General features: G+C 31.3%; 1 long non-coding RNA gene across 1 annotated transcript; it reads left to right on the forward strand.

The window, feature by feature from the left end:
- The first annotated feature begins 22,067 nt into the window (after positions 1-22,067).
- Positions 22,068-24,708, forward strand: LOC114393180. Its single transcript, XR_003662479.1, has 3 exons — positions 22,068-22,124; positions 22,561-22,616; positions 24,634-24,708. It is a non-coding gene; the product is annotated as an uncharacterized LOC114393180 (long non-coding RNA).
- Positions 24,709-26,621: the final 1,913 nt, after the last annotated feature.

Consider the following 26,621-nt stretch of genomic DNA (forward strand, 5'->3'; position numbering starts at 1 on the left):
CTATCTGCACAAGTTATCTCACTTTACTTAAGAATAAAACCAACAAATCAAGCACAAAATACTAACTGAAAAATTACAACAATTGAATTAAAATAATTATTCATAAATCATCCAAACATAACCATTCAACATAATAACATAATCATTTAGCATTACTATTATTATTAAATAATCCAAACATAATCATATAATATACATAGGTATCGGACAAGGTGGGTACTATGGTATCCACACCCGCATCAATCTCCTTTAAATTTTGAAGGTAAATTCATCCATGGATGCATTGCTATAGAGCTAGAATTTATCCTTTACTCATAGATAAAATTGAATAATATGTATATCCAATTAAATTATAAATTATTCAAAATTTTAATTTCTTCATAATTTAATTAATAAAAATTGAACATCTCAAAATTACTCAATTGATAAAATTATAAGACATAAATTGTGGTGAAATGTTATTTGTAAGACCTATTGTACAAAAGATATTATAATTAAAGAGAAATCAGAAGACAAGGAGAGAAAGAGATAGAAGTATCATGTGTGATGAAAAGAGATTGAGACAGAGAATGTTGTATAAATTACTTTTTAGTTGTTGTATAAATAACAAAACTCTAACATATGAGTAAACCAATTTGATTTCTTGCAATACATTTTTATCTTTTCTCATATTCTGTTATCTCCTTTCTCTTTCCTCTTGTAAGGTTATATTCAGTCTCCCTTTAGACTCAAAAGCTTAATTGATGATATATCAAGGTGCATAAATTTTAAATCACATATCTAAGACCAAAACAATAAAATAATCACTTATATGTTGGTGAGCATCTTGTCATAATGCATCAAGAATCATAAGGTATAGACTATATCTGAATCAGACAATGAGATGATGAGTTAAAGAAAACTCATCGACACATGGAAATCGCATAGATTCCTAATTCTTAAACTCGAGAAAACCACAATGAGATTATGAGTATTTTTGTCTCGCAGGAGATCCATACCTATTCTCCTATCCTTGAAGACTCCATTTCGATCCCACAACATTGATTCAGAGGCATAAAAATCAACCCTTGTAGCACTGAGCATCTAGAAAGAATTGTGTTCACGACAACACTCTTAGCACAAAACTAAATCAAAATAAAATTCGAATAGCATCAAAATTCCACAAGATTAGCACCAAAATTCTACAACTTGAACACCAAATTTATGATTTCCTACTCTATTGAAAACCTAGGGCTTTTCCAAAAAGCAAAGAAAATCAACAATAAAATCAAACCTTCAATTTTTTGGTATGGAGAGAGGATCACCACCCTAATTGAAACTCAAATCGAAGAGAGTAACACTCTATTATGAACTTAAATGAAAGCCTTGAATTTTGAATATAAGCTCTTAAGTAGGAGTGTCCATAGTTTGCTTATTTCAATATTGTGGCCAAAAAGCTAGAAAATGTTCAAATGAGATGGTCAAGGATGACAAAGAGTTATGCTAGACAAAGAGAGAGCGAGTGAGAGAGAAAGAGAAAGAAAGGAGAGAGGAGACAAAAAGAGGGAAACACAGGACAAAACTATATAATTTTCAAATATCATTTTCAAATATTTTTTAGAAATCTTAAAGAGGCCAAAATATATTTATAATAATTTAAATATGCTTTAAAATAACTGTGGGACCCTTGTCCCCTAGAAGTCGCCCTTCCCTCCGCCTATACAAGGTAGTATTTTTAAAACAAAATGCAAATCAATTGGAGACCTTTAGAAGTGCATTGAGGTATAAGTGAATTGATTTCTATTTTTCAATTTGTGCAAGTAATTTAAATTTTATCAAATTTATGTAAGTTTTAGATTTTTACCAAATAAAAGCAAGTTGCAATTTAATAATTTGATTAATGCATATATAAGTTCTACCTGACATCTAAAACTTATTAATATTTTATATTTAATAATAAAATTTTATTTTTCAAATACGATTTTTTATTTTTCTTGAAAAATTATTCTCATATATGGTTTATTGATATTTTAATATTAAAAAATAATATTGCATATGTCAAATATGATTTTATATTTTTAACAAAATAATAAATTTTCATTTTTATGTATAAACCATAATTTTATTACTGTATTTCAATTTGTGCAACTAATTTACAATTTTAGTAAATTTATGTAAGTTTTAGATTCTTTCCAAATAAAATTAAGTTGGTTTTAAAGAAGATGATGAGAAATAAGCAAATAAAATGTATTTGAATTCTTCAAATTATTAAAGTTACTTTTAATTAACAATCATTCCCATATATGAATTTTTAATACTTTAATGCTGAATAATTAAATTATATTTGTCAAACACAACATAGTATTTTTTTTAGAATATAATGAGTTGTTGCTTAATAAAAACAGTATATTGAGTCATCATTTTCATGTATTATCTATAATTTTACTTTGAGTATAACTATACAACTTATAAAAAATTATAAAGTTAACTAATTAGAAATTATATTATGTGGCTTATAAAGTAATTATTGCAATAGTCATCAAAGTTATATTCATATATAACAATTGCGATTAAATGACAACATAAAAATCTTTACTCTATTAATATATTATGATTCAATTATTTTATTTTATTTTACAATAAACATGTAGGTCATACATATATAATTTGTATCACTTACAAATTCTATAAGACATTACTATTTTTTAGGATGACAATTGTTGTTATAGTATATAAAGTTGTGATGTGATATTTTAAATCAATTTAATTATCATCTACATAAAGTAAGTTATTCTTTTTATTTCTATAATTTATTAGACCACTTTATTCCTTAATTGCTTTTTTTAAAAAAAATATTTATCAATTGGCTTTTTAGTAGTTACTATGAATTCGAGTCATTATTTAATTACTAACAAATAAATTTTCACTAATAAATAAATATTAATATGATACAATAAGTTATTTAGTCATCACCAACTAATACAAAATTGCTTTCTACGACACTCCATCAACGACAATTTCTAAGAAACCATCTCAACGAAAATATGGTGGCAATTTTATAAATAAATAGATATGGATGATGTTGGTTCTTTAGAAAATCATTGTCAATGAAAACACAATACCACGAGTGATTTATAACACTTATTATTGTATAATAAAAAGTTAAAACAAAAAATTTTACAATTTCTATTGGTTACCGAAACTATTTCTCCATTATATATTGTATCTCTTTAATGCACACTCACTGATGATCTATTATTTTGTTATCTAAATTATTTAATTTTTATCATGTTTCACACACATATGTATGTAATTAGCAAATTACATGGGATAACAACTAACATGTTGATTAATTGGCGCAAAATTATTTTATCTTAGCTAGTGGTCTCAAATTCTAATACTAAGTATAAAGTTATGTTAAATATTTAATGAGATAGATTTATGGCCCACAATAATCCTACCTGAATTGAGCATAATTGTCATTACTAAAAAAACAAATGATTTATGAAAAAAATGACACAAATTAAGAATTAAAGCTTTGTTCCTAATACCATGTAAGCAATGTTGCACTACTCATTCATAAGAGCTTTTAAAACACATGAATAGTTTATTAAATATCCTATCTTTTCAAAATCCTAAATCATTTGGTTCATATATGATAATTATTTATTACATATCATATTTTCAAACATACAATCCTTGTAAATATTTAAATATATGTTTGTCTTTTATACATCGTATATCATATTTAATATTGTAACATAAGATTGTTTTTTGGACTGATGAAATTCTTTGATTACTCATTATGCTTTCTTTTTAAAGTTATTTTTTCACAGAAATCATAAAAAATATTACACTTTAATATCTTAATTTCATTTTTCCATAAAATATAATAAATGTCTGGTATTTTATACATATTGCTTTATTTAATAGCTAAAGTGAAGTAATTGACTAGAATTAATTTGAGTGTGAGACATTAGTTGAAATAACTTAACTAAGGTTAGATTAATTCATTGGTGTTATGTGATGTTAGGATTGGCAGAGGGAGTATTTTGTGTTCATGTGTGAGGGAGTGGCCATTAAGGGTGGTTCCAACGATTTTTCCTCATTCTTGTTTCTAATCTCTTCTTTTCTTCTCACAAACTATCAAGGTATGGGGAGTTTTTCAAATAAACCTCATGAACCATATGTTTTTTAACTGACTTGGGTCTTAGGGGTGTTTGGGCACATGATTTTGAGATGGAATTTCTACTATGTTGATAAGGAAGTGAAAACGCTCCATTTTCAGGTTTGGGCTGAGACCTATTTTACGTTTTTGAAACTTTTTTACTTTATGTTTTTGAGAGATTCAACCATTTCTAAGGTTTTTGGGGTCTCTGGATCTCATGGTTATTTTTGTAGAATTTTTTTAGCACAATGGATTTCCCTTTTACTTACCCCAAATCTTGCAGTTTCTATTTTTTGATTTTTAATAACTTTTGTGGACCTTATTTGGAGACACCATTTGGTACTTTCTTGCCCCAACTGTGGGGAGTAACCAAAAAGGTTTTTTGAGCAAGATAATGAAGGAAAGTATTTTTAATGACCAAAAACGTTGAATCTAGACCAATGGACAATGGAGACATTTTAAATGAAAAATATAGTTTTACTGAGAGTAGGATTAGTGGGGATCCAACAAGCCAACCTAAATTGTGTGACAATGACAGTTCCATATATGACTAGGTCTAAGACTAGAAGGATAAAAAAAGTTTTGCAAGGCCTTATAATGGAGATCAACTCTACTCAAGGTGAACTAGAGGTTACACCACATTGGGTCAGTTTTCTACAAGTGCGTGAAGATTTAAGCCCAACTTCACTACAACAAGAAAAGCCCAAACTAACAAGACAATTATTGATGGGTTGGAGTTTAATAAGGTTTTGGGCTGAATAGCTATTCAAATCCCATTTTACTATTGTTTATGTAATTTTCGTTCTTAATTTTGGATGAATAGATTCGGACGCCTTTTCGTCTTGCCTAACTTAAATTTTAGTGTCTTTAGACTTTCAAAGCCATAATGATGACTAATGGGACTGAATGGGTCGTTGTGATGGTTAGTCGAAAGTAGATGTTAGTGGAAGAATAATGCCTAGTGGAAGTTCACTACTTGTACTTCAAGGGTTTCTTAGTTTAGCCTATAAGTAGGAAGCTCTTGTAAGCTTTTAAGTAAGAGTTTGAAAATCAATCAATTTGAGTGTTTCTCTATAATGAGAATTTCCCTTTTGTTCTAGGCTTAAAAAACTTTATAGTGTTGATTCTATCAGTAGGTCATGGTTAGGGTCACACTTTTCTCTTTATAACTTTGGTTCTAGCTATCTGCAGGTTACGGTTAGGGTTAGGTTTCTCTTTTTATCTTTTATCTGTTTTCAAGATAATTCATAATTTGATGCATATCATGGACCTTGGTTTAATTTTTTGTTGACCTCTGCACATATTAGAATGTTTAGTGATTCTCTGGGATCTTATAAAAATTGTATTCTATTCTCCCTTAATTAAATAGTGTAAAACATACTTTCTGACAGTGGGTAAAGTTAATTATTTTAAAATATTTGTGCTTAGTTTTGAACCTTTGGAAAATTATATATGGTAGACAATACAATAATGGAGTTGTGTGCAAACAATGTTGAAAACCTAAATTATTTAGTATTTATGAGAATTTTAGAACAATGTTTGTCTGTACTGGGACATAATTTTTTTTTTAATTAAGACTTGTTATTAATGGGTGCATCTCCATGGGTAACATTTGTCTTTATGTATTTTTTAAATAACTTATCTTTTTTCTTAAAATAAAAAATAAAACATATAAGACAAAATCAAATATTTTGACCATAATCAAATAGTAGGAGAAATATATTTAGATTTTAATTTTTTAAAAATAACATGAAATTAAATTTTAAAAATACAATATCTATATATATATATATATATATGTAATTTGTTTATCAAATCTGTAGCATCCTAATTTTTGTAATCTAAATTAAAAAGGATTGTTATTTATAAATAAATAGAGTTTTAGAAAAATGATGAGATTTTATAAATAAATAAATAAGGAGATATAATTATTAATTAAAATAATGATTTGAGAGAAAATAAAAAGGGTATTTCATTTATTTGTTTGATAGAAAATAAATTAGAGTTTGTTTTTATAAAATAAATAAATAAATAAATATAGAGCAAATAATAGGCTGAGTACCCTAGGTATAAATAGTTATGTTAAGTCAGGTGCCTCTTTTTGGCTTCATTTTCGTTTTTCCCCTTCTCCTCTCAAAACCCTTTCTTTTTCCCGGAGCCCACCAAACCTGTCTCAGAAAAACAATGATCTCAGACTCATTCACCGTTGGATCGTCGTAAAATTTGAGTACCATATTTGCAACCCAATTTTGAACATTCTCACCGTTGCGAATTTTAAAATTATATTTGAGCTTGGAGAAAAACCCTTCGCATTGTAGCATTTTAATTTTCCGCATAAACCCAGAACGGTCTCGGTAAAACTACTATCTCGGTTTCTTTAACCGTTGGATTGTCATAAAATTTGGATATGTTGTTCGAAATTAAACTGCGCACACTTACACCGTTGGGATTTTTGAGATAATATTCGTGGAGGGAGAAAAAGGAATCGCATGAAGACAATACAAGTGGAGGTTTCAATCTCTTCTCCGTCTCTCTGACGTTTGGGAATTCTATCGGATCAGTCGGAGGAATAACTGAAGGAATCTCAGGGAACCGCTAGAGATATTACTATCGCTGGCTGAAGACACGTGAGTCCGCTCAGAGGTAAGGGATGAGTTTATCGCAATTTGGGGTTGGAATGAACATGTGTAGAGATCCTTAGGGAACTAAATTTGGATTTATTTTGGGATGTTTATTGAATTATAATTTTCCCTTTATGATTATAAATACAATATTATTGTGTTCTATGTACCAATTGATGTCCTGATGAGAATTGATTGATAAACTTGAGTGTTCTTGATGTGTTTGTGTTTAACCCATGAATTTGATTAATTGATTTTGATATAATTGTGAGAAACTATTTCAGGGATTTTACACCCCATGTTGTGATGAAATCTTTTGTATAAATTGTTATGTTGAGGTTATGAAATGATGATTTAAAATGTAATTATGTGATAAATTGAACATGTGACGGATGATGAAATACATGTGTATTGAGATGAGATGTGTGTATTGAGTTGTGAACTATGAATTATGTAATTACACAATTGTAAGACCCTTTAAGGGCGACGAGTATTGTGATGAGATCAATTGTGGGAACCCGACGAGTTAAAATGATTTTGAAAACGATTGAGTAGTTGTGTATATTGCATAGTTCATAGGTAAAGTGAATATGACTAATGAGATGTGATAACATGCTATTTTGAGATTGTACCATTGTGATTGAGATCGAGTATATGTGATAAATTGTGTATGTATGTGATTGAGATGTTGTGTGCATTGAGTATTAACTATGAATTGTACAATCACACGACTATAAGTCCCTTTAAGGGCGACAAGTTAATGCTAAGTCCCTTTAAGGGCGACGAGTTAATGTTAAGTCCCTTTTTGGGCGACGAGTTAATGTTAAGTCCCTTTAAGGGCGACGAGTTAATGTTAAGTCCCTTTTTGGGCGACGAGTTAATGTTAAGTCCCTTTAAGGGCAATGAGTTAATGTTAAGTCCCTTTTAGGGCGACGCGTTAAAGCTATTTTGAGAACAATTGAGGAGTCGTGTGTTTTGTACAGTTCATAGGTAGAGTCTGTGTGCTAAAATGTTTTCTGGGTTGGACCTGAATCAGGAGGGAGAGGCCCTGACGGACTCTTCGGAGTGTAGGCCTTGGGGGTCACACGGTTTGAGTGCTCCTTTAAGCCTATGTTGATCCCATATGATTGGAACATTCTCGCAAAACACTGTGACCCTGACTGGTCTCCCTATGATATTACCTAGTGAGAGTGACTTGACTTATTATTGTGTGGTTTATCTTGTTATGTACTCCTAGGCGCCCGATGAGGTTTTTCACTGACATGGTACCACATTGCATATAGGCTTGAGTCTTAGCATAACTGTCACATACGCTTGCTAATTATTTATTATGAAATTGATGTGTTATTAGGTCTTGATCGGAGTGTGTGATTCCTGTGTATTGTGATTGATGATTGAAAGATGTGATTGATGGATGAAAAGTGTGATTGATGAATGACAAAGTGATGAAATGATGTGAGATATGCTAAGTAAATTGTATTTGGCTACTATATGTTGTGTTGTTTCTCTCTAGTAGTTAGAAATATGATAACTCACTCCCGGTTTGCTGTTTGTGTTTGGATCCTATGATGATCTTGAACTTTGTGTTCGGGGGAGCAGATGAATAGGTGGATGACTATGAAGAACTTCATGCTAGAGGACACGGGAACACCACGCTCTGATAGAATGTGACATTAGGATATAGGTTCTATATTAATTGTATGAAACTTAGATGACCTTCTTTGTGTCGAGATTACTTTATTATTTATTTGAACAAGTTTGAATATGATGTAAAAGAAAGTGAATGTGAGCCTTTTACCCATTTGAAAAGTTTGTATTTAAAAATGTTTTAAAAATACTTTTAATTAATATTTGAATTTTTATTCCTTTATTAATATATATGTGAGGGGTAGAGGGTGTCATAAAATCTCATCAGGAAAAATTGTCATTACAAATGTACATCGTTTTTTTACCATGGGTGTGAGTTATTGTAATCTGCCTAGCTTTGATCCTTATGGAAACTCACAATTTGTGAAATTATATTAGTAGTAACTTGTGGTGTGCTTTTTTTTAAGACATGATATGAATTTTTTTTATTGAAGATCAGGTCATGTGGTCTAATAAGTGACTCACTGATTTAACCATTGAACAAGTGACCCAATACCTTAACAAGGTAAATAACCGTCTTAATGTCTTTTTTACAAGACCCACTATAGTTTTTAAAAACTATGGGTAGAACTCAATATTTTAAATGTACGTATAGAAATTCACATTAAATGAGCATTTATATTCATTAAAAGCTTAACATTTTCACACACTAACATTAAAGTTCACAAAATTCTAAAAATATCAATTCAACTCCAAATGTCATTAAAATTGACAATCACATTAACGTTCCAAAATAGATATACTCCAACAAAAAAAAATTATTCATACTGAAATTCAATCAAAATATATTTTATCTACTTTACATATAAGAATTGAATAGGCTGAAAAATCACATAAATAATATATATTAATTTTGTGACACAATGTGTACTTAGATTTGTGTTTTTTTTTTCTTCTTCTTATGTTCATCTTTTTTATATATTTTTCTTTTATTTTATAAAAGTTACATAAAAAATTTTTCTCTCTCTTTTGTTCCACCCTTCTCTTTTCTCTCTCTCTCTCTCTCTCTCTCTCTCTCTCTCTCTTTTTTTCTCTTTTCTCTCTCTAACTTTATTTTTCCATTTATTTTAATTTAATTTTTTAAAAAAAATTCACATAAAATTTAATTTAAATCTAATTAGATAATATATTTATTACAAAAAAATATTTTAACTCTATGATTAATAACATGGTAAATGAAAAATTTGGGGACTTCTAATTATATATAATAAACTAACTTATTAAATATATTTTAATCAAAATTTAATTTTAAATTACTTTATCTATAATATCATAAATTAAATCCATCAAGGTTGCCTTAGTGATGGATAGTTGGGGTAGAATTCATGCGGTCATATGTTCAAACCTTACTACAATCATTGTACTCTAAAAAAATAATATCATAAATTCAATTAGTTTTAATGATTTTTACTGTAGGGACCACAAGTATCACTCCCGGAAGACAATTATGTTTGAGACCTATAATATACACAAAAGTTGCCGCATATAAAATATAAAAGAGTGAGGATATAGGTTTTGGTAAATTAGAATAGTTTGGGACAAATAGCTTAAATAGCTTAAAAGTTGCCACAAGCATCATTAGTAGATAAATATTTAATTAATTTCATATAATAAGAGAATAGTTATTTTTTAGATAAGTAAATAGTTACTCCATTTGTCCAAAATTAATTGTCATCCTAATTTATTTTACACAGATCAAGAAAAGTAATAAATATATGAAAAACATAATAATTTTACAAAATTAACATTACATCATCATTAATTTATTTCTAGATTTTGTAATTCATCATTAATATATAAGGGATATAAGTGAAAAAAGTAACTAATGTTACATTGAAACAACTAAAATGACAATTATTTTCAAACAACTTTTATTTTGACATGACAATTATAATTGGACTAATGAAGTATTTATTATTACTGAAGATACTTAGTTGTAAACGACTCGTACGATAGTATAAATAAGTTATAATTATAACTATTAATAATAACTTTAATATCTCAACAATGTAATTAAACAATTATGTACTTAATAAATCATATTTAATATTTATATAATGATAACTATGTTTCATTCTAAGTAAATTTAATTTTGCATACAAATGTGCTTCAAACATGAGTAAAAACAACTAATTATATATAATTTTAATGAAATAATAATTTTATCATTTGCATATACTTTATACATTAAATCATATAATTATATGATTTATTATCTAGTGTGCACCAAACATTAATTATAATTCAAACTTATCTTACTCCTATCGTATCCTTTTTTTTTGTTGCTATCATATCCTATCAGTTATGTGTTGTAATCTTACGAGTTCAAAGCAATTATTTTTTCTTTATGAGTTTCCATAAGAATTGAAGCTAGGAGGATTACAATAACTCAAATACTCTATTCAATAAAGTTTTTTAAGCCTAGAACAAAAGGGAAACTCTTACAATAGAGAAATACTCAAATTGATTGATTTCCAAATTCTGCTTTAAAAGCTTACAAGAGCTTCCTACTTATAAGCTAAACTAAGAAATCCTTGAAGTACAAGTAGCGAACTTCCACTAGGCATTAATTTTCCACTAACATCTACTTTCGACTAACCATCACCATGACTCATTAAGTACCACTAGTTATCATAATGGCTTTGAAAGTCTAAAGACACTAAAATTTAAGCTAGGCAAGACGAAAAGGCGTCTGAATCTATCTCTCCAAAATTATGAATGAAAATTGCATTAAAAATAGTAAAATGGGATTTAAATAACTATTTGGCCCAAAAACTTATTAAACTCTAGCCCGTCAATGCTTGTCTTGTAAGTTTGGGTTTTTCTTGTTGTAATCAAGTTGGCCTTAAATCTTCACCCACTTGTAGAAAAGTGATCCAATATGGTGTAAACCTTTTTAATTATTCTCGACAGTTGGGGCCAGAAATGTACCAAATTGTGTCTACAAATAAGGCCCACAAAATTTATTAAAAATCAAAAATAGAAACTGCCAGATTTGGGGTGAGTAAAAGGAAAATCCATTAAAATTAATTTCAATGAGTGCTAAAAATATTCTACAAAAATAACGACGAGATCCAGAGACCCCAAAACCTTAGAAAAGGTTCAATGTCCTGAAACATAAAGTCAAACAGTTTCAAAAATGCAAAACAGGCCGAGAGACCCCAAAAAACCTTAGATTGTTTCACTTCCTTATCAACATAGTAGAAATTCCATCTCAAAATCATGTGCCCAAACTATAACATCCCAATTTTCGTAAACTAGATTAAAAAAAATTGTTATTTATAAATAAATAGAGTTTTAAAAAAAATGATGAGATTTTATAAATAAATAAATAAGGAGATATAATTATTAATTAAAATAATGATTTGAGAGAAAATAAAAAGGGTATTTTATTTATTTGTTTGATAGAGAATAAAATAAAGTTTGTTTTTATAAAATAATAAATAATAAATAATAAATAAATTAATAGAGTAAATAATAGGTCATAAATGCCCCTAGTTATAAATAGCAACATGCTAGGTCAGTTTTCAGACTGACTCCTCAGCCTCCTCTGCCTCACAATTTCGTTCTTCTCTCTTCTCCCAAAACCCTCTATTTTTCCCGCAGGCCACCTAACCTGTCTCAGAAAAACGACGATCTCGGACTCGTTCACCGTTGGATCGTCGTGAAATTTTAGCACTACATTTGAAGCCCTATTACGAGAATTCTCACCGTTGGGAATTTTGATATACTGTTTGAGCTGAGAGAAATACCTTTCGTATTGTAGCCTTTTCCTTTCTCGCAAAAACCCAAAATGGTCTCAGTAAAATTACGATTCCGGTTTCGTTAACCGTTGGATTTTCATGAAATTTGGATATGTTGTTAAGAATTAAATTTGTCATACTTTCACCGTTGGGATTTGCGAAATATTATTTGTGGAGGGAGAAAAGGAATCACATGAAGACAGTACAAGTGGAGGTTTCAATCCCTTCTCCGTCTCGCTGACGTTTGGGAACTCTATCAGAGCAGTCGGAGGAAAAATTGGAGAAATCTCGGGGAACCGCTAGAGATTCCATTTTCGTTGTTGGAAGACACGTGAGTCCGCTTAGAGGTAAGAGATGAGTTATTCACAATTGGGAATTAGTGAGAACATGTGTAGTGATCCTTAAAGATATCAATTGGAATGAGTTTTGAGGTGTTTTTTGCAATTTTCATTTTATCCTTATAATTATCACAGTGAATTATATATGTTTGATAGACCTATTTTTGTGAAATTGATATGCTATTGTGTTGACCGTGAACCCTATAAATCATGTACTTTTTCTAATTAATATGAATTGATGAAATAAAGTAAGGAGAAATTTAGAGAGAGATATTGATTTTGTATTTTCTCTTTTTCTTGCTGTTTAGATTTTTATATATAATTTAAAAAATTAATATCATAATTGAAACTGACCAAAGTGTTCATATAATTATTTAGAATTTGCTCATGGAAAGCTTACTTTGAAATTTGTGATTTAATATGATGTATGCTAGTTTATAGATATAGAGGTAGTTATTTATATTAATAATTTATGTAAATAATATTGTAGAGTGTTATAGTATGATTCCAAAAATTATTAAGTGTTGGAGTTTGAGAATATTATGGTTAAATTTCATGAACATGTGTATGTTGTACCTTATGAATATCATTGGGAATGTTATGAGATGGTTGATGTGATGTTATAAGATGTTAAAGTGTGGACATGATATTCGATTGTGAATAAGTGGATGTGTTAACACTTGATGTTACATTAATTATATCATGAACTATGAATTATACAATAACCCGACTAGTGTTTATGCGCAGTGTTAAAGAGAAAGTGTAAGTTCCTAGTTAGGAACCAGTGTTAAATTGTAGCGCAATTGTGTTAAACATGTTTGAAACATGAGTGTGAGGTTGTGGTATTGTATAATTCATGAGCAGTGCTTATAAATGAAATATGTGATGAATTGTGGAATAATATGTTGCCTTGAGATTATAATATTGTTATTGAGATTGAGTAAAAGTGTAAAGTAGAACAGGTGTTGAATTGTGAGATACATGAAAACATGTGATGGTGGATTGTGACATTATGATATGTGAAATTGTGAATGAGTTTTGGTTGTGAATAAGTGTGTGATTAATTCTTGATGTGACATTATTTGTGTTGTAAGCTGTGAATTGTACAATAACCCGACCAGTGTTATCTTGAGAAAAGTGTAAATGCGTAGTGTTAAAGAGAAAGTGTAGGTTTCCTATTTAGGAACTAGTGTTAAAGAGAAAGTGTAGGTTCCTGTTTAGGAACCAGTGTTAAATTGTAGCGCAATATGTTGTACGTGTTTAAGACACGAGTGTGAGGTCGTGGGTATTGTATAATTCACTAGCAGTGCCTGTGTGCTAAAATGATTTTAGGGGTTAGACCTGAATCAGGAGGGAGAGGCCCCTGACGGACTCTTCGGAGTGTAGGCCTTGGGGGTCACCAGGTTTGAGTGCTCCTTTAAGCCTATGTTGATCCCATATGGTTGGAGCATTCTCGCAAAACATCGTGACCCTGACTGGTCTCCCTATGATCTTACTTAGTGAGAGTGACCTAGCAAACCCATTGTGTGGTGTGTTTTGTTATGTACTCCTAAGCGCCCCAGGGTGGTTTTTCATTGACATGGTACCACATTGCATGTAGGCTTGAGTCTTAGCATAATTGTCTCATGCGCTTGCTAATTGTTTATTATGAAATTGAGGTGTTATTATGTCTTGATCAGAGCGTGTGATTCTTGTGTAATGTGATTGATGATTGAAAAGTGTGATTGATGGATGAAAAGTGAACTTTGAATGACAAAGTGGTGGAATTACGTGAATTATGTGTAAGTAAGTTTTATTTGGTTTATATGATATGTATATCTAGTTGTCTTGTTTCTCTATTAGTTAGGAATGTGATAACTCACTCCCAATTTGCAATTTGTGTTTGGATCCTGTGATGATCTTGAACTTTGTGTTTGGGGGAGCAGATGACTAGGTGAACTGCTTTAAGGGATATTGTGCTGAAGGACGTCGGGACACAACGCTCTGATAAGATGTGACATTGAGACAATGTTGTTAATGGCGGATGGCGGTTCATGGCGGAAAGTAAAAAATCCACCATAAAAATATGGCGGATGGCGTAGTGGAAAATGGCGGATGTCATGGCGGACAAAAAAAAAACATATATATAAACTCATTGAAATTGAAAAAAACAAAGGATTGCATTCAAATAAACTAAAAAAGTTTGATGAGTTCATACAATAATCAAGTACCAACACCAAATAAACACATTAAAAAGAGGACTGAACAGAAAAAAAAATTGTGGTGTCAAATAGAAAAAAAAATTAAAAATGGGACTGTCGAAAGTAAAAGGGGGGTGTCAAATAGAAAAACGGAAAAAAAGATGCAGACAGCAAAAAGGGGTGTCAAGTAGCAAAAACAAAAAAAAGGCTTTGGCCCACCCCCACCAGTATAAGTCGCGGTTCTGGCTGGGTCGTCTTCTCCGTTCGCCTTGCCGTCGTTCACGCCGTGCTCGTCGCCGCCGTTCGCGTTGCCGTGGGTGGTCGCTGCCGTGCTCGTCGCCGCCGTGGGTCGTCGCTGGTTGCAGGTGTGGGTGGTTCCGAGGTCGTGGCTGGTTGCAGGGGTCGTGGGTCGTCGCGCTGTGTTGGAGCTTCGAGGTCGAGGGTTGCAGCTGCATCCGCCATTTTCCGCCTCGCCGCCACATCCGCCATGGCCGCCATGGCGCCGCCATCTTTAACCCGCCACGCCACCGCTATTCGGTGGCGTTTTTTCAGAAAACCGCAACGCAACTCCGCCATGGCGCCACCATGGCCGCCATTTAACAACACTGCATTGGGATATAAGTTTTTATGTTAATTTTATGATGTTAGTCTATTTTATTTCACCTCACTGATTTAACAAAATATTTTTGTAAATTTTGACGGCCTTATTTTGAGCCGAATATGTTTTTAATGAGTTTTATTTGGTAATTGAAGTGAATGTGAACCTTTTACCCATGTGATTTTTTTTACCAATATATTTTATTTATTTATATATATGTCGGGGTAGAGGGTGTCACACAAACACCCTTAAGACCCAAGTCAGTTCAAAAACACATGGTTCATGAGGTTTATTTGAAAAAACTCCCCATACCTTGACATTTTGTAAGAAGCAAAGAAGAGATTAGAAGCAAGAATGAGCAAAAACCGTTGGAACCACCCTTAATGGCCCCTCCCTCACACATGAACACAAAATACTCCCTCTGCCAATCCTAACATCATATCACACCAATGAATTATTCTAACCTTAGTCAAATTATTTCAACTAATGTCTCACACTCAAATTAATTCTAGTCAATTACTTTACTTTAGCTATTAAATAAAGCTATATATATATATATATATATATATATATATATATATATATATATATATATATATATATATATATATATGTATGTATGTATGTATCAAACACTTCATTTCCCTTTTAAACACTATATCCACATAAAATTCTTTTCATACAAGTAACATTAATTAAATACAATTATTCATAAATTAATCATACATAAAATAGGAAATTTAGTTTTAGAAATTCAGATTGTTACAATGAGAGAGAAGACAAACGTACATAGAACCTAGGCACAAGTGCAGTTCATTGAACGATTTTGCCTCCACATAACTATATGACTGCTTGTTTCTTTTCCCCATGTGTTCCCACTTGTTTATGGCTGGTATTAAATTGCATTAATTACCTAATTTTTGATTGATCGTGTTATGATAGGTATCTTGTTGGTTTCTAGTATTGCCTTCTTAGGGTTTAGGAAAAAAGGATTTGATGTTGATTGCTATCCATCTAGCTATGACTAAGGGGCTAGGGTTAAAGTATTTTAGATATTACATGTTTTAAGATTTGTCTATACACCAAACTATCTCTATGTTGGGGTTAAGAGTACATGGAAGGCCTTACTTGTTGCAGATTGACATTCTACAATGAGCAAGTTGTAGATTTGTGTTTCTAGATCCTTATTTTGGGTTTGTCTCATGCTTTGAAACATAGACATACTCTAAGGGAGCACAACTATACTTAGTGAAGCACACCATGCAATGACCAAGTTGTATTGCAGGATTTTTAGATTTGTGTTCTATAATGAGCCCAATCATTCAAGGTTTCTAGATCCATGTTAGGGGTTTGTGGCATGCTTTGAAATATAAACATACTTGAGGGGAGCACAACCATTCTAAGTTAAGCACATTCATGCTAAGATTCATGAGTGATTCCTTTAAGTACTCACATGTTTTAATTCCATATTTATGAGATATAGTTATTATGAATGTACCTGCATGTTATGTTGTGTATGACATTATAGTGTCCTTAGGGCACTAAGTGAGATCTTCGTATCATTAGTTTATTCTACTGCTTTTAGAGTAAGTAGACTAAGGCAATAGAAACGATAAGAAGTTTGTGTTGCATTGTTTTCCATTTAATCTTTTTACTAGGACCTTTATTCGGATGAAGTTTGTGACCTCCTACGTGAGGATTACTAGTTTATATTTTATGATTGTTTTTTGTTAATTTGAAGGATGCCTTGGATACTTGTTCTTTGTTGTGTTTAATGTTTTATCATAAACTTTACAAGATTTTAGTTTTGGAAATGTATGTTTTACATTGATATGCACGATGTTCACAAAATACTTATGAGAGTGTTACAACCAATTATGAGGTGGCTGAAATCACAACACTAAATTTTGTGTTATACTCCAAATAGTTTACTTAGAAAGCAATAAGGAGTGGAATAGAAAAAATTAAAACCTTGCAAAGTGATTGTTGCATTGCAACATGTATTACTGTCATAAAAATAGTTGAAAGAATAACATTTGGTTTTTGCCCCATACTTATTGTCCTATTATATAAGAGAGAGAGAGAGAGAAGATGCTCTAAAAAAAGTGTGTTGTCTTTGACTTTTCAACTACCTAACAAGAACTAAACAATTGACACAAAAAAAAAAGAATCATCTTCCTATATCCAATTGTCATAAGAGAGATAGACAAAGAATTCAATTCCTTTAATTCAAGTGTACATTTTGTGTATAATTAGTTCGCAAGTTATTAATGTAATGAATTTAAGGTTAAATCATTTTCTTATTATTTGAGTTAGATCTTTGGCAGAAAATATTATTGGTCAGACTTTATTTACCTTCTGGTTGAACTTCAGATTAATCAGAGTCATTTTTCCCTAATGAATTAGAGGGTTAATATAAAAAAATGTGTACATTTTGTGAGATCTTGCACCATTAAGAGACAAAAACAAATCAAAGCATTGTAAAGTGTAGCTAATTGTCACATTAAATATTAAGTGGCAAAATTTGTCTCATTCTCACCATTTTGTTAGTTTTAATCATGAATGGGGGAGAAGAGGTAGAACTTAGTTTAAACAAAATAATTTGTTATATATTAAATACCAGACATTTATTATATTTTTTGGAAAAAGGACATTAAGATATTAAAGTGTAATATTTTTTATAATTTTTGTGAAAAAAATAATTTTAAAAAGAAAGCATAAAGAGTAGTCAAAGAAATTCATAAGCAATAAAAATAATCTTATCTCTAAATTGTTACAATATTAAATATGATATACCATGTATAAAAGATTAACATATATTTAAATATTTACAAGGATTGTCTATTTGAAAATATGATATATAATAAATAATTATCATATATGAACCAAATGATTTAGGATTTTGAAAAGATAGGATATTTAATAAATTATTGTCATATATGAATCCAGTAAACTATTCATGTGTTTTGAAAGCTCTTATTAACGAGTGGTGCAATATTACTTACATGGTATGAGGAACAAAGCTTTAATTCTAATTTGTGTCATTTTTTATAAAACATGTATTTTTCATTACAGACAATTATGCTCAATTGATGTAGGATTATTGTCGATGATAAATCTATCCCTTTAAATATTTAACATAACTTTATACTTAGTACTCGAATTTGAGATCACTGGCTAAGATAAAATAATCTTGTGCCAATTAATCAAGATGTCAGTTGTTATCCCATGTAACTTTCTAATTACTTACATATATGTGTGAAACATGATAAGGACTAAATAATTTAGACAACAAAGTAGTACATCATTAGTGAGTGTGCATTAAAGAGATATAACATATAATGGAATAATAGTTTGGGTAACAAATAGACATTGTAAAATTTTTCATTTTAACTTTTTATTATACAATAATAAGTGTTAAAAAACACTCATGGTATTGTATTTTCATTGGCGATGATTTTTTAAAGAACCAACATCATCCATATCTATTTATTTATAAAATTGCCACCATGTTTTTTTATTGATGATGGTTTTTTAGAAATTGTCACTGATGGAGCATCGTAGAATGTGGTTTTGTTTTAGTTGGTGATGACTAAATAATTTCTTGTACCATTTTAATATTTTTTTATTAGTAAAAATTTATTTTCCAGTAATTAGATAATGACTTGAATTCATAGTAACTACTAAAAAGACAATTAGATGTTTCCTTGTTTATATTTTAAAAAAAACAATTAAAGAATAAAGCGGTCTAATAAAATATAGAAATCAAAAGAATAACTTACTTTATGCAAATGATAAATCGATTTAAAACACCGTATTACAAAATTGTTATAGTCACAAATTTATATATTATAACAACAATTGTCATCCTAAACAATAGAAATGTCTTATAGAATTTGTAAGTGATGCAAATTATATATGTATGACCTACATGTTTATTGTAAAATAAAATAAAATAATTGAATCAAAATATATTAATAGTGTAAAGATTTCTATATTGTCATTTAATCACTATTGCTATATATGAATATAACTTTGATGACTTTTATAATAATTACTTTAGAAGTCACATAATATAATTTCTAATTAGTTAATGGTATAATTTTTTATAAGTTGTAGAGTTATACTCAAGGTAAAATTAAAGATAATACATGAAAATGATGACACAATATATTATTTTTATTAAGGAATAACTCATTATGTTCTAAAAAATATGCTATGTTGTGTTACACAAATATAATTTAATTATTTAGCATTAAAGTATTAAAAAATTATATATCGGAATGATTGTTAATTAAAAGTAAGTTTAATAATTTGAAGAAGTTAAATACATTTTATTTGCTTATTTCTCATCATATAATTCAAAACCAACTTAATTTTATTTGGAAAGAATCTAAAACTTACATAAATTTACTAAATTGTAAATTAATTGCACAAATTGAAATTTAGTAATAAAATAAAGTCAAATAAAATTATAGTTTATACATGAAAATGAATTTTCTTATTTTGTTAAAAATATAAAATCATATTTGACGTATGCAATCTTATTTTTTAATATTAAAATATCAATAAACCATATATGAGAATAATTTTTCAATGAAAAATAAAAAATTGCATTTGAAAAATACAATTTTATTATTTAATATAAAATATTAATAAATTTTAGATGTCAAATAGAACTTACATATGTATTAATCATATTATTAAATTACAACTTCCTCTTATTTGGTAAAAATCTAAAACTTACATCAATTTGATCAAATTTAAATTACTTTCACAAATTGAAAACAAGAAATCAATTCACTTATAACTCAACGCAAATCCAAAGCTCTCCAATTGATTTGCAATACTATCTTGTATAGGCGGAGGGAAGGGTGACTTCTAGGGGCCAGGGTTCCCACACTTATTTTTAAGCATATTTAAATTATTATAAATATATTTTTGCCTCTTTAAGATTTGTAAAAAAATTATTGGAAAATGATATTTGAAAATTATATATTTCTTGTCATGTGTTTCTCTCTCTTTGTCTCCTCTCTCTTTTCTCTTTGGCTCGCTCGCTCTCTCTTTGTCTAGGGTAGCTCTCTGTCATCGTTGACCATCTCATTTGATCACTTTCTAGCTTTTTGGCCACAATCTTGAGATAAGCATACTATAGACACTCCTACTTAAGAGCTTATATTCAGAATTCAAGGATTTCATTTAAGTTCATAATGGAGTGTTAGTTACTCTCTTTGATTTGAGTTTCAATTAGGGCGGTGATCCTTTCTCCATACCAAAAAATTGAAGGTTTGATTTTATTGTTGATTTTCTTTTCTTTTTTGGAGAAGCCCCATGTTTATAGTAGAGTAGGAAATCTTAAATTTGGTCTTAAAGTTGTAGAATTTTGGTGTTAATCTTTTGGAATTTTGGTGCTATTCAAATTTTATTTTGATTTAGTTTCGTGCTAAGATTTTTTTCGTGAACACAATTCTTTCTAGGTGCTTAGTGCTACTAGGGTTGATTTTTTATGCCTCTATATCAATGTTGTGGGATCCAAAGGGAATGTTCAAGGATAAGAAGTAGAAGTGGTATAGATTTCTTGCGAGACAAAAACACTCATATGTCATTGTGGTTTTCTTTAGTTTAAGAATAAGGAATGTACTTCATTTCAATGTGTTGGTGAGTTTTCTTTCTTTAACATTTTTGTCCGATTCATATATAGTTTATAACTTTTAATTTATGATTCATTATGACAAGATACTCACCAACATATAGGTGATTATTTTATTGTTTTGGTCTTAGATTTGTGATTTAAAATTTATGCACGTTGATATATCACCAATCAAGCTTATGAATCTAAAGGGAGACTGAATATAACCTTACAAGAGGAAAGGGAAAGGGGATAACAGAATATGAAAAAGATGAAAATGTATTGCAAGAAATCAAATAGGTACACTCATAAGTTAGAGTTTTGTTATTTATACAACAACTAAAAAATAATTTATACAATATTTTTCTATATCAATCTCTTTTCATCATACATGATACTTCTATCTCTTTCTTTCTTTCTTTTTCTCTTGTTATCTCTTTAATTGTAAAATATTTTGTACAACAGGTCTTACAAATAACATTTCACCTTGAGTTTCTAGCTCTATAGCAATGTTTCAAGGGATGAATTTACCTTCAAAATTTAAAGGAGATCAATGCGGGTGTGGATACTGTAGTACCCACACTACTAAAAAAAAAGCTTTCAACATCGCCCAATTAACATCGGTTATAGCTAAAACCGATGTTAACGAAAGCGCGGTGGCATTTTTGTAAATAAGTAGACTTGGTTAACATCGGTTTTTCCAAAACCGATGTTAGTATGCCTTTGTTAACATCGGTTTTGTAAAAACTGATGTTATCGAGTTGATGTTAACATCGATTTTATTATAACCGATGTTACCTAGTTGATGTTAACATCGGTTATTTTTAAAAAACCAATGTTGTTATCATTATATATTAAAGTTCTGAAATTGCACAACCCGTGCGCTTGAACCCTATCGTTCTTCTTCTTTCTCCTTGTGTCAAAGTCGCCTATGCTTCTGTGACTGCAACCACATTATGAAGATCGTGTTTGTGGAGATCGTCTTATCCATTGAGGTACGTCCTTTCGTTTTAACATTAGGTGTTCGTCGTTTTAACATTTGCTCACTTTCGCAGGTCGAAGAAAAGTAGGAAAGGAAAGAGTCCTGGAAAGGGTACTCCCAGGGTGTGTTTCTCCTTCTGCCTGAGTTCGTGTTTGTCGCAATCTGGGCCGCACTTCCGTCACTGCAACCACATTGTCGAGTTGGCATTTGTGGAGTTCGTGTCTGCGCTTCCATCGAAGGTATGTCTCTGTTGTATGTTAATGATGAAAATCCATTGTTCAATGGTCTATCTCTGTTGTGATGTTTCGAAACCCTAGTTAGGCACAAAGGGTTAATTGTAACTGAATCTGTAGTGATTTAGGACTATATGTAACTGCCTTAAGCAGTTATTGCAAAATAAATTATGGAGTAACAGCAGGGGGGGTTAGGCAGTTTTTAGTGGGTTTTCAGGAAAGGAGAGACGAGGCTGTCAAATTTACATAGAGGGTTTCAGGGACAAAGCTTTGATTTACATAGAGGGTTTCAGGGACAAAGCTTTGATTTACATTTTGAATTTCATCCAAATTTTTGACAAGTCATTGTTACTTCCATCAATATTGATATTGTATCATGCTTAATTATATGCGTTTGCTTATTCTGATCATTGTGTGTTGTGTGATTATTTCTTCCATGCAGGTACATGATTCCTATTTGTTGTGAGAGTGAAATGATGGGCAGCAGCACCAACTGAGGTGAGTGTATATTTCCTTTTTTTTTTGTCTTTATCTTTGTTAGTTTGTTATATATTTTTTATTTTATATGTTTGAGTTTTAAATGTGTAAAAAATAGAAATAGAAAGGTTTGCTATCATTCTTTGAATGCCATCATCTACCTTTAATGATTGACATCTAAATTGGTCCCTGTTTAATTGAATTAATTAGTTATTGCTTTAGTTTGACTGGATAGAAGTATGATATGTTTTTTTTTTGGAAGGCAAATTATATATATGTATTAATATAGTCAAAAACAGTACAAGAGGTACTGGAAAAAGATGTTACAAAGCACCTCTGGTGCTGCCCTCTAAAAACCCACCACAGGAAAATGATCCACTGGAGAAGCTGGGAGAGTTCCCTGAGCCTGTACCCATGTCATCGACTCCCACCACATGCCTACTATCCTCTTACAGTTAAAAAATAGATGGCCCACCTCCTCCTGTTCTAGGCCATAGAGGGGACAAACAGTGTCCTGGATGATCACATTTCTTCTTATGAGATTAGATCTAGTAGGGAGCCTGTCTTTAAGAAGCCTCCAAGTGAAAACTGCAGCTTTTGGGGGAATTTTCAATTTCCATAGTAATGTTGAGGATCTCAGTTCAGAGGCTAGAGTAGAGGGGGTTATCATTAATTTGTAGGCTGACTTTGTGGAATAAACACCGCTAGGATCAGCTTTCCAAGTCATGATGTCCTTAACATGCCTCTGAATATGTATAGAGCTGATTTCTTCCATAAAATTGACAGCTAGATCACTTTCATGATCAAACAGATTCCTCCTCCATTTCAAGTCCCATCTCCAGTTATCTTGAGAGAAATTTCCCATCATTGAAATAAGGTCGGGTTGCTGTCTATTAATGAGAAACAACTGATTGTATTTCTGTTGAAGAGTAGGACCTTCCCCTAACCATTTATCTTTCCAAAAGCTGACTTTATCCCCACACCCAACCTTCCAGCTCATGCATTGTTGAAAAATGCTTTGATCAGACCGGTGATAAAGCTTTCTTAGGTCCTTCCACCAGTATGAATGCCTCCCTTGAACACGAGCTGACTGAAAATCAGACCTGGCTCCATACTTGGAATTGATAATCCTGGCCCAAGGTTGTTGCAGATGAGAAGCTAAGGCCCATATCCACTTTCCCAGCAAACCTATATTAAATTTAGAGATATCTTTAATCCCTAGACCACCCTCAGACTTGGGCAGGCATACAGTCTCCCATTTTACCCAAGAAATTTTCCTATGGTCTTGGTCCCCCCCCCCCCCTAGAAAGTTCCTTTGCAAGGCTACCAGTTTATTTACTACCCTTTGTGGAATCTTGAAGAAGGATAATAAATAAATTGGTACAACATTGAGAACAAAATTGATTAGAGTTATCTTTCCTCCCAGTGATATGTTTTTCTGGGCCCACTTAGATAGTTTAGACTCACATTTTTTTATTAAAGGCTCCCACACAACACTGCTGGAAGGTTTAGCCCCAATTGGAATACCCAAGTAGGTGAATGGGGTTTCCAATTGTCTACAATTCAGGGTTTGAGCTGCTTCATTGGTCCAAGTAACAACACCCCCTATAACACCAAACTGACTCTTAGCATAGTTAATCTTCAAGCCCGAGACCATTTCATAACCTCTTAGCATGGCCTTCAACACCAAGACATTGTCCCATGTAGCCTCACCCACAAAAACAGTATCATCTGCATACTACAGAATGTTTGTGGGTTCATTTTTCATTCCAACCCTGTAGCTACTATAAAAATTCTTCCAGACTGCTTCCCTCATTAGGCCTGTGATGCCTTCCCCAACTATGTTAAAGAGTCAATGTATGATATGTATTCTTAAAAAATTGTCCATGAGCTGTTTGATAGAATGACTGAAAAAGGCTTTAAATACACTCTCAGTATAATGTCTTTTGAGAGTCAATGTATCACCATGAAGTGACAGTCATATTGTTGATAAAAGGCTTTAAACACACTGTGGCTAATTTCTGTATGGTTTTTTTAGGGCTATCATTTACTACTGCTAATTGGCGTTGCTGTGGAAGCGCTTTGATTATATCTTTGAAGCCTCAAAGTCAGGTATTTATATCTTTGATTCGAAAACTAATTTGAAATTGTTGTTGTATACATTACTGGTATATTTGTAACTTATGCTATGGCTGTCTACATGACCTTTCTTTCATTGGACTGATATGTTCATGCCTCTCTACATGACCTTTCTTTCATTGGACTGATATTTTTGAAGTATTTACTGTGATTTAAACTCTCAGAACTTGTTCATTGTTAGTGTTGAATGTTTTTGTAATTTTATCTGCTGCCCTTCTCTATATATATGTTGTGACTGCCACTGCCCTTCTCTCTCTCTTGTATTATCTTTTTTTCTTATTAGCAAAATTATAATTTGTATTAATAACTGTGAGTACCAGAGGTACTAAATATACAAGGTAGAAACCAGCAGACTAGCAGAACCATAGGTCCTACGAATCACATGCCAATCTAAATAGAATACAATAACCCTGCACTGCTACCCTAATAAAAAAATGCTGTTGATAAATAGAATTATGGTACACTTTGTTGATAAAACTGAATTAATGAGAGTGATTCTGCCCCCCATAGATAGACTTCTTTGTTTCCATTTTGCTAACTTGGCTTCAAACTTCCTTATAATAGGCTGCCAAACACTCCAGCTCTTAGAAGACACCCGTACCTTGCAAGTATTTTGTTAAATAATGTGATTGAAGTAAATTTTTTATTAGATTTAATTAAATAAATGTTTAGTATTTTGTTCTTTCCTATTAGTCTGTTGATAGCTAACTGGAATAAAAGAAAAGCTAAGGTCGGACCAGTTGATAGCTAACTGGAATAAAAGAAAAGCTAAATTGCAGGGAATAATTCTCATATCTTTTTATTTCATCATTACCCCTTTTTATAGCCATTTCATACAAGATATTTTGCTAAGTTGTTATAACAAAATTTTGAAATTGCATAACCACACAGGTATCAAGTAAAACGTGGAAAAAGCTTTAAGCGCGAAGTATAAGGAATTCTAGAATCTGCTATCGGGCTTGCAGCTCCCCTGGTCCTTATACGAACTCACTGAGGTACTTGGGCCTGTGTGTGTTGCGTTTTGGTTTGTTATTGCCTCTGCTATTTGTAGTCATGATTTCCTCTTGGTTGGAATTATTGTCTGATGCTGTTATCTGTGTGATATCTGGTACTGCTGTTAGTGTGTTGCTATCATCTGCATGGTTTTTTTTTTATCGACAAAAATATATAAATATTTCATTATGTAAATAGTGATGAAGTACCAGAGGTACTTTGTACATAGATAGGATCCCATACATATGGTTCCTTAGAAAAAACTAATACAGTTTAATTAGGAACCATATTATGGCTAATACATCTGCTAAAGCCTCAATAAAAATCTACCCTCTAGTGATACAAAAAGCCTTGTTCGTGTAGGCATTCGATCTGCTATGATGCATGAAGTGGTCTTTCGGTTCTTTTGGGAAAGCACCCACTGATTTGACCCATGAGACTGTCTCCCACCACCAGGGAATTGCCTTGCTGCAGTTGAAGAAAAGGTGTGCTGCATCTTCATCCAAATTGTTGTAGAATGGGCACAATGGATCAGCTATCTCCACTTGTCTTCCTCTTAAATTCATGTTCGTTGGTAAACGGTCTTTGATGAGCCTCCATGTAAATACCTTTGCCTTAGGTGGTATTTTAAGTCTCCACAGAAGCGAGAAAGTCCCATCCTCTGATTCCCCCCTTATTTCCCCCAGCAGAAACTTATATGCAGTTCTGGTCGAATAGATTCCACTCGAGTCTTGCTTCCAAACCCATTAGTCTGCTCCTTGTTGCTGTACTGCTAGCCCTACTGTTTCCTCTAGGAATTCAACAGCCATTGTAGCTTCATTATCAAATAAGTTTCCCCTCCATTTAAAGTTCAATTCCCACCGTTCCTCCTTATGACTTCCCAAGAGGATGATA

This window comes from Glycine soja, chromosome 17 (genome assembly GCF_004193775.1).
Source record: "Glycine soja cultivar W05 chromosome 17, ASM419377v2, whole genome shotgun sequence".
NCBI classification, from domain to species: domain Eukaryota; kingdom Viridiplantae; phylum Streptophyta; class Magnoliopsida; order Fabales; family Fabaceae; genus Glycine; species Glycine soja.